The sequence below is a fragment of the Nuphar pumila genome, chromosome 14 (genome assembly GCF_984573655.1).
Source record: "Nuphar pumila chromosome 14, dmNupPumi1.hap1.1, whole genome shotgun sequence".
Taxonomy (NCBI): Eukaryota; Viridiplantae; Streptophyta; class Magnoliopsida; order Nymphaeales; family Nymphaeaceae; genus Nuphar; species Nuphar pumila.
In genome coordinates, this window is record NC_143262.1 from 42,720,614 (window position 1) to 42,735,222 (window position 14,609).

Here is a 14,609-nt window from a genome sequence, read left to right on the forward strand (position 1 = left end):
CATAAACAATGATTGTGATCACGATCAATTAAGTAACTTAGTGTTGTTTATAAGTACAAAATTTATGTTAGCTTCTTTACCAACTGTTTCAACCACTCCACAAACTTAGTTTCACGTTTTTTTTGTACTTCTGCATCAGTGAGATGTGAAACTTCTCTTTGCAACTCCAGATCAAATCGTCTGCAAACCACAAATACTTATATTACTGATCCATGTATCCACATATAGAACATAAAAGGATTTATAATTGTGTTGCATCTATATATACTTACTCGATGTATGAGTCGATCGCTGAGCAATTTAAAAGAATATAGATATGTGTTGTGTCTTGCTCTTGATCTGTCAATAGCCTTGATCGCCAACTACCAAATGCATGCCCAAGTGGTTGAAATATCGACAACTTGTCAGCTATAGTTACTTGTTCTCCATCATCGTTACGGGGCGGACATGTGTAACATGTTGGAATATGAGGTTTGAAGTACATAGATGAGAAATTTGAAATCTCTTCTAAAGTGTATGCCTCACAAATAGAGCCTTCTACTCTTGCTTTATTACGAACTTTTTTTTTAGGTCGAACATGCATCTGACAAGAATATACATTTCAAATTTTAAATATTTGTCATTAAAGAGACAAATATAAAAAAACATATACCTTTCAAATGGGTACATCCATCGATATTGCACAGGGCCACCAACCCTTAGTTCATATGGCAGATGTATGATCAAATGTTCCATAACATCGAAAAATGCTGACGGAAATATCTTTTCTAGCAGACAAACAGTAGTGATGACAGAGTCCTCGAGATTCTTTACATATGATACTACGACCTTCGATGCGCACAATGTTCTGAAAAATCCGCTCAACTCAGACAATACCCCCCATATAGGTTTGTCTAACATATCATAGAATGCTAGGGGTATCAATCGTTGCATAAAGATATGACAATCATGGCTCTTCAACCCATATAACTGTCCATCGTCAATCTTCACAGCCCGAGCAATGTTAGAGACATATCCATCTGGAAATCTCAGTTGTCTCAACCATTGACATACATGTTTTATTTGATCAGGTACGAGCACGTACTTTGCCTTTGGTTTCAATACTTTGCCATTATACTCTTTGAGTTCCAATTTTGGTCTTTTACATATTAATTTTAAATCAATACGGGTCTTCGGATTATCCTTCATTTTTCCTTTAACATTCATTACTGTATTGAACACATTATTAAACACATTTTTCTCCACATGCATCACATCCAAATTATGTTGTATCAATAGGGTCAGCCAATATGGTAGTTCTCAAAAAATAGATTTCTTCGTCCAATTATGATCATTCCCAAATCCACGGAAGGGTGTAGGACTGCAGGCATCTCGCAATCTTCTTAGAATCTCTATGTCAGACAATCTTGAGGATGGACCTTCCATTTCAGTTGTGCCTGCTTTAAACGCATTCTTTTGTCGTCGAAACGGATGGCCACTGGGTAGAAATCGACGATGGCACTCAAACCAATAAGGCTTCTTTCCATGCCTCAATCTAAAAGCTTTGAAATCCTTCATGTAGTACGGACAAGCCAACCTCCCATGTGTGCTCTAACCATATAGCATACCATATGTAGGGAAGTCATTGATTGTCCATAGAACAGCGGCCTTCATGTTGAAATTTTGTTTTTTATGGGCATCATACGTGGTAACACCGTCATCCCACAGTACTTTTAGTTCATCAATCAATGACCTTAAATATACATCAAGATTTTGGCCAGGTGAGGTCAGACCAGGAATCAACAGAGACAAGAAAAGATTTGGATGTTTCATACACAAGCTTGGTGGAAGGTTGTATGGAGTTACAAATACTGGCCAGCATGAGTATGGAGTTGATCTACCTCCAAATGGATTAAATCCATTTGTACATAGACCGAGTCTAACATTTCGCACTTCCATTGCGAAGTTCTGATGAGTACGATCAAAGTGCTTCCAAGCTTCAGCGTCAACAGGATGCGTGGTTTTGTTTTCATCGTGTCGAACTTTATTTGCATGTCATCTCATGTGTTTAGCTGTCCTTGAAGACATATACAATCGCTGCAATCTAGGAGTGATAGGAAAGTAGCGGAGCGACTTGTATGAAACTTCTTTTGATCTCGTGCTACCATTGCCTCTTGTCTTTGGCTTGAACCGAGGATGCCCACATGACGGGCATGATATGTTGTTTTCCTGCTCCTTGAAATACATGCAGTGATTTGGACAAGCATCAATCTTTTTGTAACGCATACCTAGAGCGTTGACCATAACTTTCGCACGATAGAAATTTTGTGACAATTTCTCATCTTTGGGCAACATACTCTTCACAATCATGCACAAACGGTCAAAACATGATTGACTCAAATTATACTCGGACTTCAAATTCATTAGTTGAAGAACTGCAGACAAGATAGTGTGACTCTCGCAACCGTTCCAAAGTGGCTCATCAACATCTCTAAGTAAATCATAAAATCTACTAGCTGCATCGTTTGGTGATTCTTCATCTACGACAGTTCTTACATCACTAGAACTCATAGCAGAACCCAGTTTTGTTCATGCGGCATCAAATATCAAATTCGTATATGGATTATCGTGCACCACATTCACCCGTGCATCAAAATCGTTTCTAAATTCTTCTTCATGAAACGTCCAGTTCTGATAATCACTCACAAAACCCTTCCTGTTGAAATTCCACTAGAGGGGAGGGGGTGAATAGTGAAATATGATAATGATCGATAAAATAAAATAATTAAGCAATAAGGCACAACACATAAAACACAGAAGTTATACTGATTCGGTCAATATCCAGACCTACATCCAGTCCCCAAGCAAACCACTTGAGATTCCACTATAACATCCGAGTTACCGGATAAATAGTACAACACCCTCTTCCCAAGAGGTCTTCTTCTCTCAACAGAGAAGGGCAACACCCTCTTCCCAAGAGGTCTTCTTCTCTCAACAGAGAAGGGCAACACCCTCTTCCCAAGAGGTCTACTTCTTTAAAGAAGGAATACAGTGAATAAACAGAGTTACAATACTTCCTATAGAACCTTCAGAATGATATGAATGCACGAATGAAGGATTCTAAGAATGTTCTGTTTGTCACTCAGAGGATACTCTTTGTCAAAGAGCTGGACTTGACTTTTTCTCTTTTCTTCCTTTTTCTTTTTCTCTTTCTTTTTCAAGGCTCTCTTTTCAAATCACGAACAGAAATTTTTCTCTTTGTAAGCTCACACGTCTATTCCATTCCTCTTCTTTGAATAGTTTATGTGTGTGTGTTTATATAGCTTATAAAAAGTAGTCGTTACATTTTGGAATTGTAACTTTTTGAAATGTGAAATGTTAGGTCATTTCAAAAACATCTTTTGGAGAAGTTCGAGAATGCCTTTTTCCATAAAGGTGAAATAGAGGGTACACTAGTCGTTATATTGTTTTAGGTAATACATATTTTATGTAAAAAGTCTATTTCTTACAATAGTACATTTGAACGTTGGGTTGTAGTTTTGTCTTTATTCTAATTAATGATTTGAGGTACATTAGTACTTCTTTACTTTAAATGAGTGGAAGTACTATGAGTGCTTTGAGATATTTATTTGTACCTAGTCATGTCAAGTGTATTCTTTATGTAGTGTATTTCAAAGTCTCCAGAGAGAATGAGGACCAAAAAGAAGGTCAACATTCTTTGGGAAGGATATTTAGAAAGGATTTGTTACAGAAGGCATTTAATGCTTTGTAGAGAGAATGATGACTTCAAGTAAGTCGACATTCTATGGTTATGAGAAAAAGGTAACTAGAGTCCTTTTAAAAACATATTTAATTTGTTTTTCTTATGTGTAGCCGATTTATGTTTTTGTCTTCTTCTTGTATTAAGAAACATTTCATTAAAGAAGATAACTAAAGTCTTTTCAAAAACATATTTTATTTGTTTTCTCCATGTAGTCGATTTTATGTTTTTGTCTTCTTCCTATAAAAAAAATATTTCTTTAAAGAGGGAAACTAGAGTCTTTTCAAAAACATATTTTATTTGTTTTCTCCATGTAGTCGATGTTATGTTTTTGTCTTTTTCCTACATTCTTTTTTTTATGTTGTCTTGTATATAGTGTAAGGTACAATGACAAAATGTCTTTTTCATAAAAGGTTGTAAGAAGGTACAATTATTATATGACAAAATATCTTTTTCATAAAAGGTTGTAAGAAGGTACACTTATTGGTTTTCAAAAAAGGAGCTTTTTGAAACTATCGTATACTTTTATGATATAGTATGTATGAATGAGTATGTAATATGCAAAATGCAAGTTCCTGAAGGTTCTGTTACATATGACTCTAAAGAAGAAAAAAATCTTCATCTTGAGGTAGCCGATTTCTTCATTTGAACTTTAGGAAAGCATGGCTCATCAAGCTTTTTCTTCAAGGAGTATGATTGCACCATAGTTGTACTTGAACAGGAAGTCTCCATCCTTATTGGGTGAGATATTCTTGCATCAAATACTCGTTAGATTTAAGGCAAAACATATTCAGTCATAATATAACATTATCTCAAGAGAACATATTATCATATCATACAAAATCAAATAAGACAGTGTATCATATTATGTGACATCAAAACCGAGTTTCTCAACATTCTCCTCCTTTTTGATGATGACAAAATATGCTCCCCCTGTCAAAAAGACATTATGCATAGAAATAATAATATGATAAAAAAGGTGAAATAATGTTTAAAGAGAGAATATTTCTCCAATAATGGAGACAAGTTTTATCCCCCTTTGTCATGGACAAAAAGGAGGGATAAGAGTAAAAAATATTACAGACCGAAAGTATTTAAAAGTTATTACAGACCAAATATAAAAAATGAGTCTATCTCGAAGGTGAAGAAGGTGAAGGTGGCCGGTTGGCACGATTCCGCTTGCGAGTCTGCTGCAACAGGGCTTGATTACGAAGGATTCGATCCTGAGTTTGCTCGATATCCATCATAGCAGAAAAATAATTGAAGGAGGACATTGGATCTGCTTCATCAGAGTCGGGCATGTGTAGGGACCTAAGATTGAAGGTGGTACCATCGAGGACTAGAGAGGGACGGAGGATGCCTTCGTTGTGAAGTGGTACTTGGAAGTATTTGAGAATGGGAGTTATAAAACACCCAAAAAGAAGAGGCTCAAATTTCTGATAACGAATAAAGAGGTCGAAAATAATGGATGACCAATTTATCGGAAGAGAAGAAAGGATTGTGTAGATAAGAAGAGAGATTTTTCGAGGAACTAATCCCTGGCGGGGACGCTTGGGATAGATGTTGTGGAGAAGAATCTGGGCAAGTAGCTGAGCATGAGGTTGGAGATTCCTCATGTGCCACGGAAGTTGGTAACAATTGGTGCAGAGAAGTATTTTTCGAAGTACCGATCGGTCGATTGGTACTATGGTGTTAAGGTTGGTACCGGTGGAAGGTAGGTTTAGAATTCTACCTAGGGCGGAAGCATCGAAAATCATCAGCTGTCCTCGGACTTTGCTGGTGATTGAGGTTTGTTCATGATCAGTAGAGAAGTTGGTATAGAACAGTCAGACTAGTTCGGGATAATATGCAGCTGTAAATGAAGATCCTATGAGAGGTTTGAGTTCAGGGAGATAGGTGTCTAAGTCGAAGAACATGAAGTCGGCAAAGTTGATCAATTTTCCTTCATGAATGGGGCGAGAGCAGAGTTTGTTGTAGTTGTGAAACAAATCAGGATACCTTAGATCGGCGGAGGTGATCACATTGGTGGAGGAGGAAGCCATTATCGAATTTCTTGATTATAAAGCAATAGGAGAGAAAGGAGCTTGAACCGAGAGAAAGTTTGTATAAGGATAGAAAAGTTCGAATGGAATGGTAAGAGATGAACCAATTGATTAAATAGAAGGAAGAAAATAATTGTTGATATGAAATGAATGATATTGGAAGAGAGTGATTTTTAGATTTTAGCTAAATAAGGAAATCCGTGAGTAGTAAGTTAAGAAGCTTGTGAGGGACAAATCAAATCAATGATGGAGGATAGTGTATTATATTAGATTGAGGAGGACATAGTATTGAAATATATAGATTTTACTATGGATGAGTTTATCGACTAGTGAGAGAACCCATTAATAGAGTATGGGGTGTCATGTTGAATAAAAAAAAATGATTGATCTTTGAGAATAATGGCCTAATAAAACAAACAACTTTTTATTCTATGTGGAGGGATTCTAAATTCGTGAATGGAGAGTTAAAAAAAAGATGATGTGGATATCTAGAGAGGAGAGAAAGAAAATAAAGAACAATATTTACTTGATTTAGATATGACATAAAGTAGAGTTAGAATAAATAAAGGTTTGTTTGGGGGCAAGACTTTAAAGGTTCTCGATTTTAGAGAGATATACAATAAGAGAGAGACAAGGTCACGGATGGAAAGAAAGGTCATAGGGTGATCATGTGATGTGTACTTTGAAAGATATGACATTTTTAAAAAAAATGTTTCATGATTAATATTTGTAATTTTTTTAAGAGTATACGTGGATATGAGAATGACATATTTGACTTAGACTAGTGGTAAGAGAGATGATAAGAAAAAAAGGAGAAAGAGTTAAAAATATATAAGAATTGAAATAAGAATAGACATGTAGGAGTCGGATTCAAAAATGTATAATAAAAAAAACGTATTTGAGAGATGAAATGAGGAGACAAAGAAATATTTATGAATGAAGGGTAATAAATGAGGGTTGTCATAGAGAGAAGTGAGATGACATATATGGATTTTGTGAAGGATAAAGAAGTAATAAAAAAAAGGTTGATGAAAGACATGAGGTTATGATTGATATGAATTATTATTTATATTCTTAAAGAAACTCGACAAGGTTATGTTTTAAATAATAGTAGACAAAAACGGAGGCTTAATTTGTATACAAAAGATATGATAATAGATAGTTTGTTGGGCTATGATAAAATAGATGATATAGTAAAAAAAATACGTGTGAATATATCAACTAGATCTTTTAAAGGAACTAAATAGTCATTCGATTTTAACTAATGAAGAGTATGAGTTCTCATAAACTAAGTAGGACCATTTATTGTAAGAAAAGTTTTTATAAAAGGACAAAAATAATAAAGGAGTTGAGTGATGTGAACATTGTTATGATGGCTTTTAATATAATTAGTTCTTATGGATATGAGAGAAAGGAGATAGGACAAGGAGTTATAATGGATGTGTACTTGAAAGATGACAAGTTGAAAGACATAAAGAATGTGTCTTATAAGAATACGTGAATATGGAAACTTAGTTTGACTAACTAAAATCGATAAGAAGGAAAGCAATTTAAAACAAGACTTATAAGAAGTATTATAAAAAGTGTGATTAATTTATAAGTCACTTAGTTTGCATATTCCTAGTTCTCTTCTAATTCGTGTGAAGTCTTCATGTTTTAATGGTTTAGTGAATATGTCTGCTAACTGTTGATTAGTGGGTATGAATTCTAGTTTAATTATGTTGTTTAAGACTTGTTCTCTTAAGAAATGGTGTCTTATTTGAATGTGCTTAGTTCGTGAGTGTAAACTAGGATTCTTAGATAGGTTTATAGCACTCATATTATCACAAAAAATAGTTGTATTTTCAAAATTTAAACCAAAATCTTTTAAAGTTTGTTTCATCCAGATGACTTGAGTACAAGCTAGGCTAGCAGCAATGTATTCGGCTTCAGTAGTTGATAATGATACACAATTCTGTTTCTTACTGAACCATGATACTAGTGAGTGCCCTAGCATGTGACATGTTCCACTTGTGTTTTTTCTGTCAGATTTACTTCCAGCAAAGTCAGCATCACTGTATGAGATTAGATCAAATGTAGAGGATTTTGAATAGAATAATCCAAAATCAACTGTGTCTTTTAAATATCTCATTATTCTTTTTACAGCTTTAAGATATGATTCTTTTGGATTTGACTGGAATCTAGCACACAAGCAAACACTAAACATTATATCTGGATGGCTAGCAGTTAAATAAAGAAGTGATCCTATCATACCGGTATACCTTTGTATCAACAGTCTTACCATCTTCATCTTTGTCCAACACAGTAGTAGTACTCATAGGAGTGGATTTTAAAGCAGTTGAGTTCATGTTGAACCTCTTCAGAAGTTCATGAGCATACTTAGATTGGTTAATGAAAACTCCATCCTTGGTTTGCTTAATATGCAGTCCAAGAAAGTAGGTGAGTTCTCCCATCATACTCATTTCGAATTCCTTCTGCATGGACTTAGAAAAATCTTCACAGAGAGTGCTGTTAGAAGATCCAAAGATGATGTCGTCGACATAGATTTGAACAATTAGGGTATGATTATTCACTACTTTGACAAATAGTGTAGAATTTGCTTTGCCAATAGAAAAACCAGTTTTTAATAAAAAGGTTTTAAGTCTTTCGTACCAAGCACGAGGTGCTTGTTTTAAACCATACAAAGCACGTTTGAGTTTAAAAACATGATCTGGGTATTGTTCATTTTCAAATCCTGGAGGTTGTTTTACATAGACTTCTTCATTTATAAAACCATTTAAGAAAGCACTTTTAACATCCATTTGAAATAATTTGAAATCCATATAGCTTGCATATGCTAAGAGCATTCTAATAGATTCAAGTCTAGCAACAGGAGCAAATGTTTCATCAAAGTCAATACCTTCCTCCTGGTTGTATCCTTGAGCTACTAGTCTGGCCTTGTTTCTTATAACATTACCTGTTTCGTCTAGCTTGTTTCTGAAGATCCATCTTGTCCCAATGATTGGATGATCCTTTGGTCTCGGTACAAGATCCCAAACGTCATTTCTTTGGAATTGATTCAGTTCTTCAGTCATGGCTAGCATCAAGAACTCATCAATGATGACTTCATCAATCTTCTTTGGTTCAAGTTGAGAAATGAATGCCATGTTTGCAATCCGTTCTAGCTGAGCTCTAGTTTGAACCCCCTTTGTTAGTTCTCCCAAAATCTGCTTTTGAGGATGATCTTTGATATCGACAAAGGTTCTTTGGTGATCATCTTCATTAGACTTAGCTGTGTTATCTAAAAATAAATCTGTACTTTCAACATCATCATCATTAGTTTGTATATGAACAGATTGATCAATAGATTCACAAAAACTAACATGCATAGATTCTTCAATAGTATTATGACACTTATTGAAAACTCTGTATGCTTTACTATGACTTGAATATCCTAAGAATATGCCTTCAACAGATTTAGCATCAAACTTATCCAGGCTATCTTTTGTGTTTAGGATAAAGCATTTACATCCAAAGACTTTGAAGTAGTCTATTCTTGGAGTTCTGTCATAGAATAGTTCATAGGGAGTTTTATTTAATAAGGGTCTAATGAGAACTCTATTTGTTATGTAGCATGCAGTATTAACAGCTTCTGCCCAAAAAGATTTTGCAAGATTATTGTGTTGGAGCATAGTCCTGGCAGATTCCTGAAGGGTTCTATTCTTTCTTTCTACTACACCATTTTGAGGTGCAGCTCTAGGAAAGGCAAAGTTATGAGAAATACCATGCAAGTTACAAAAATTTTCAAAGAGTTCATTTTCAAATTCTCCTCCATGGTCACTACGGATTTTAACAATAGAACACGATTTTTCGTTTTGTAATTTTTTACATAAGATTTCAAACTGACAAAACGTGTCACTTTTGTTTTTCAAAAATATTACCCAAGTAAATCTTGAGTAATCATCTACAATGACAAAAGCATATCTATTTTGATTAAGGCTAGCTACCCTAGAAGGACCAAAGAGGTCCAGGTGGAGAAGCTCTAAAGGTCTTTTACTTGAAATGACATTTTTTGATTTGAAAGAAGATTTTGACAATTTTCCTAATTGACATGCATCACAAAAATAATCCTTTTTAAAAGATATGTTGGGTAACCCACGTACTAACTTATCTTTAGCTAGTTTAGACATGTATTTAGAGTTGACATGGCCCATTCTCATGTGCCATAGATATTGAGTGTCATTATTAGCTATGAGGCAATGTTCTGTGATGTTTTCTAGGTATAGTTCATATATATTATTCTTTCTTATACCTTTTAAGATGATGTTTTCATTTGTGTCAGCTATGAGGCATGCATCATGATTAAAGCTAACATTATAACCTGTGTCACACATTTGATTGATACTTAGTAGGTTATGTTTTAAGCCTTTAACAAGGAGAACGTCTTTGATAAGAGGTTTGTCTATGTTACCAATATTTCCAATACCAATTATCAAACCTTTGTTGTTATCTCCAAAGGTGACGGTTCCTCCTTCTTTATGATGAAGAACAACAAAAAGGTCTGGATGTCCTGTCATGTGCTTTGAACATCCACTATCTAGTATCCATCTGTTCTTCTTCTTTGGAGTCTGCAAAACATTAAGTAAATCTTTTTTTTGGTACCCAATCGGGTCCTTTTTTGTTAGACTTTGGAACCCATATCCATTTGGATTTGGGTTTGTCTATCTCTTTAGAGGAGTTAAAAAGATTATCAATATAATACTCCTTATTTGGTTCAGATGAACTTTTCACAAACGTGGTCTTTTGATTTATACAAGGTTTTTTGAAATGAGAATAGCCAATCCCATTCTTGTAAAAGGAGACCTTCTGAGAGGATAAGAGTTTATCCAAGTTCTCTTTACCTTTAGTAAACTTGAAAACCATTTTCATGAGGTTCTCAGTTTTACTTTTTAGCTCTGAAATTTCTACTTGCATATTTTTAGTTTTGGAGCTAGTAGAAGAAATTTCAGATATAAGCAAAAGTTTTTTCTTTTTCAACTCAGAATTTTCACTGCTGAGTTTTTCATTCTCTTGAGAAAGCTCTAAATTTTCAGATTTTAAAACTTTATTTTTGAAACTCAATTTTCTAGATTCTTCAAATAGTTCTTGAAAAGCATCTAGAAGTTCTTCAAAGGAAAAATCAGAGATTTCACTTACCGAACTTTCGTTTGCCATGAAGCACATATTTGCAGTTTCGGCTTCATCATCACTTGACTCTTCACTAGTGGATGGTTCTGAATCATCCCATTGAGCATGCAGAGCCTTTTTCTTGAAAAACCTCTTCTTTGGTTCCTCAGTCCTGGACTTTCTTTTGAGAAGGGGACAGTCACGTTTTAAGTGGCCTGGCTTATTACACTGAAAGCACATGGGATCTTCTTTAAGATCTTTTCTTTCCTTGTGCCTGTTTGGAAGCTGGTTCCTTCTCATGAAGCGCTGGAATTTTCTGGTAAGTAGCGCAATTTCTGATTCTTTATCTGAGTCTTCATTCTCAGATAGGGCTGGGAAAGCTAGAGTTTTCTTTACTGGTTGCTCTTCTTCCCTTCTTTCTTTCATGTGGACTTCATAGGCCATAAGATTGCCTATTAAGTCGTCCAATGTAAGCTTAGATAAATCTTGAGCTTCTTCAATAGCAGTAGTCTTTTTCTCCCAATCAGTTGTGAGAGATCTCAAGATTTTTTTCACCTTTTCAGTCTGGGAATATGTTACACCCAGAGATTTCAGATCATTGGTGATGTTGGTGAATCTGGTAAACATCTCTGTGATGGGTTCATCTTTGTTCATTTTGAACAACTCATATTTTCTAACAAGAGATGATATTTTGGCTTCTTTAACTTTGTTGGTTCCTTCATGAATAACCTCCAAAGAATGCCAAATGTCATATGCAGATTCACATATAGATATTATGTTGAATTCATTCTGATCAATGGCACAATATAAGGCATTCATAGCCTTTGCATTTAGGTTTGCCATTTTCTTTTCTTCATCAGACCACAAGTTATAGTCTGCGGATGGAGATGTGTATGGATGCTCAACAATTTTCCATACAGCAAAGTCTATGGATTTGAGAAAGATAGCCATTCTGCACTTCCAATATCCATAGTTGGAGCCATTGAAGAAAGGAGGACGAGATGCGTGTTGACCTTCAATATCACGAGCATAAGAGGTAGATGTCATTTGTGCTGGAAGACTTGTTACGTCGAAACCAGCAAACCTGCTCTAATACCAAATGAAATTCCACTAGAGGGGGGTGAATAGTGAAATATGATAATGATCGATAAAATAAAATAATTAAGCAATAAGGCACAACACATAAAACACAGAAGTTATACTGGTTCGGTCAATATCCAGACCTACATCTAGTCCCCAAGCAAACCACTTGAGATTCCACTATAACATCCGAGTTACCGGATAAATAGTACAACACCCTCTTCCCAAGAGGTCTTCTTCTCTCAACAGAGAAGGGCAACACCCTCTTCCCAAGAGGTCTACTTCTTTAAAGAAGGAATACAGTGAATAAACAGAGTTACAATACTTCCTATAGAACCTTCAGAATGATATGAATGCACGAATGAAGGATTCTAAGAATGTTCTGTTTGTCACTCAGAGGATACTCTTTGTCAAAGAGCTGGACTTGACTTTTTCTCTTTTCTTCCTTTTTCTTTTTCTCTTTCTTTTTCAAGGCTCTCTTTTCAAATCACGAATAGAAATTTTTCTCTTTGTAAGCTCACACGTCTATTCCATTCCTCTTCTTTGAATAGTTTATGTGTGTGTGTTTATATAGCTTATAAAAAGTAGTCGTTACATTTTGGAATTGTAACTTTTTGAAATGTGAAATGTTAGGTCATTTCAAAACCATCTTTTAGAGAAGTTTGAGAATGCCTTTTTCCATAAAGGTGAAATAGAGGGTACACTAGTCGTTGTATTGTTTTAAGTAATACATATTTTATGTAAAAAGTCTATTTCTTACAATAGTACATTTGAACGTTGGGTTGTAGTTTTGTCTTTATTCTAATTAATGATTTGAGGTACATTAGTACTTCTTTACTTTAAATGAGTGTAAGTACTATGAGTGCTTTGAGATATTTATTTGTACCTAGTCATGTCAAGTGTATTCTTTATGTAGTGTATTTCAAAGTCTCCAGAGAGAATGAGGACCAAAAAGAAGGTCGACATTCTTTGGGAAGGATATTTAGAAAGGATTTGTTATAGAAGGCATTTAATGCTTTGTAGAGAGAATGATGACTTCAAGTAAGTCGACATTCTATGGTTATGAGAAAAAGGTAACTAGAGTCCTTTTAAAAACATATTTAATTTGTTTTTCTTATGTGTAGCCGATTTATGTTTTTGTCTTCTTCTTGTATTAAGAAACATTTCATTAAAGAAGATAACTAAAGTCTTTTCAAAAACATATTTTATTTGTTTTCTCCATGTAGTCGATTTTATGTTTTTGTCTTCTTCCTATAAAAAAAATATTTCTTTAAAGAGGGAAACTAGAGTCTTTTCAAAAACATATTTTATTTGTTTTCTCCATGTAGTCGATGTTATGTTTTTGTCTTTTTCCTACATTCCTTTTTTTATGTTGTCTTGTATATAGTGTAAGGTACAATGACAAAATGTCTTTTTCATAAAAGGTTGTAAGAATGTACAATTATTATATGACAAAATATCTTTTTCATAAAAGGTTGTAAGAAGGTACACTTATTGGTTTTCAAAAAAAAAAGCTTTTTGAAACTATTGTATACTTTTATGATATAGTATATATGAATGAGTATGTAATATGCAAAATGCAAGTTCCTGAAGGTTCTGTTACATATGACTCTAAAGAAGAAAAAAATCTTCATCTTGAGGTAGCCGATTTCTTCATTTGAACTTTAGGAAAGCATGGCTCATCAAGCTTTTTCTTCAAGGAGTATGATTGCACCATAGTTGTACTTGAACAAGAAGTATCCATCCTTATTGGGTGAGATATCCTTGCATCAAATACTCGTTAGATTTAAGGCAAAACATATTCAGTCATAATATAACATTATTTCAAGAGAACATATTATCATATCATACAAAATCAAATAAGACAGTGTATCATATTATGTGACATCAAAACCGAGTTTCTCAACACCTGTATAGGTGATGTCTAACGCTATGAGGTTCTACAAATCGATTATTCTTACAAATCTTGCAGGGACACCTAATCTGACCTGTGGGATCCATTGTACTGACACTTGCCGTTGCAAATTCAATAAAACTGTCAACATCATCCATATATTCATGCGATAACTCATTGTCCACTATCCTACGGTACATCCATTCACGGTTTGCAGTCATTTTCTTATGATGTTACGAATAATAGCCTAACGAATTAAAAGAGAACAATCAGAATGCTACGATGAAGAACATATCAAATTTAGCATACAATATATGATGTCATACAATAACAAGAATTTTGATGCATGCATTGATAACTTAATATTTTCATGTGCAAACTATTAATGACACGATACAATCATTTGAAACATGCTTTCATTATACAATTTCACATGGAAGTCATAATCAAATTGAAAGTAACTACATGCAAGTATGGATATAATTACATCAAACATTGCAATACATTGTAATCATTCATATCAAACAAATGGCAAACATGTACCTGCAGCAAACACACTTCAATATCTCACTAACTACTACAATGCCTAGCATGGACTCCGTACTCAAAAAATAAGAACACTTCAATATTCATACATTAAAATCATGCTCAGCGTGATCTCTGAATTTCAACAAAGCAACCCTAAATATCAACAACTAAGTCAGTGCGT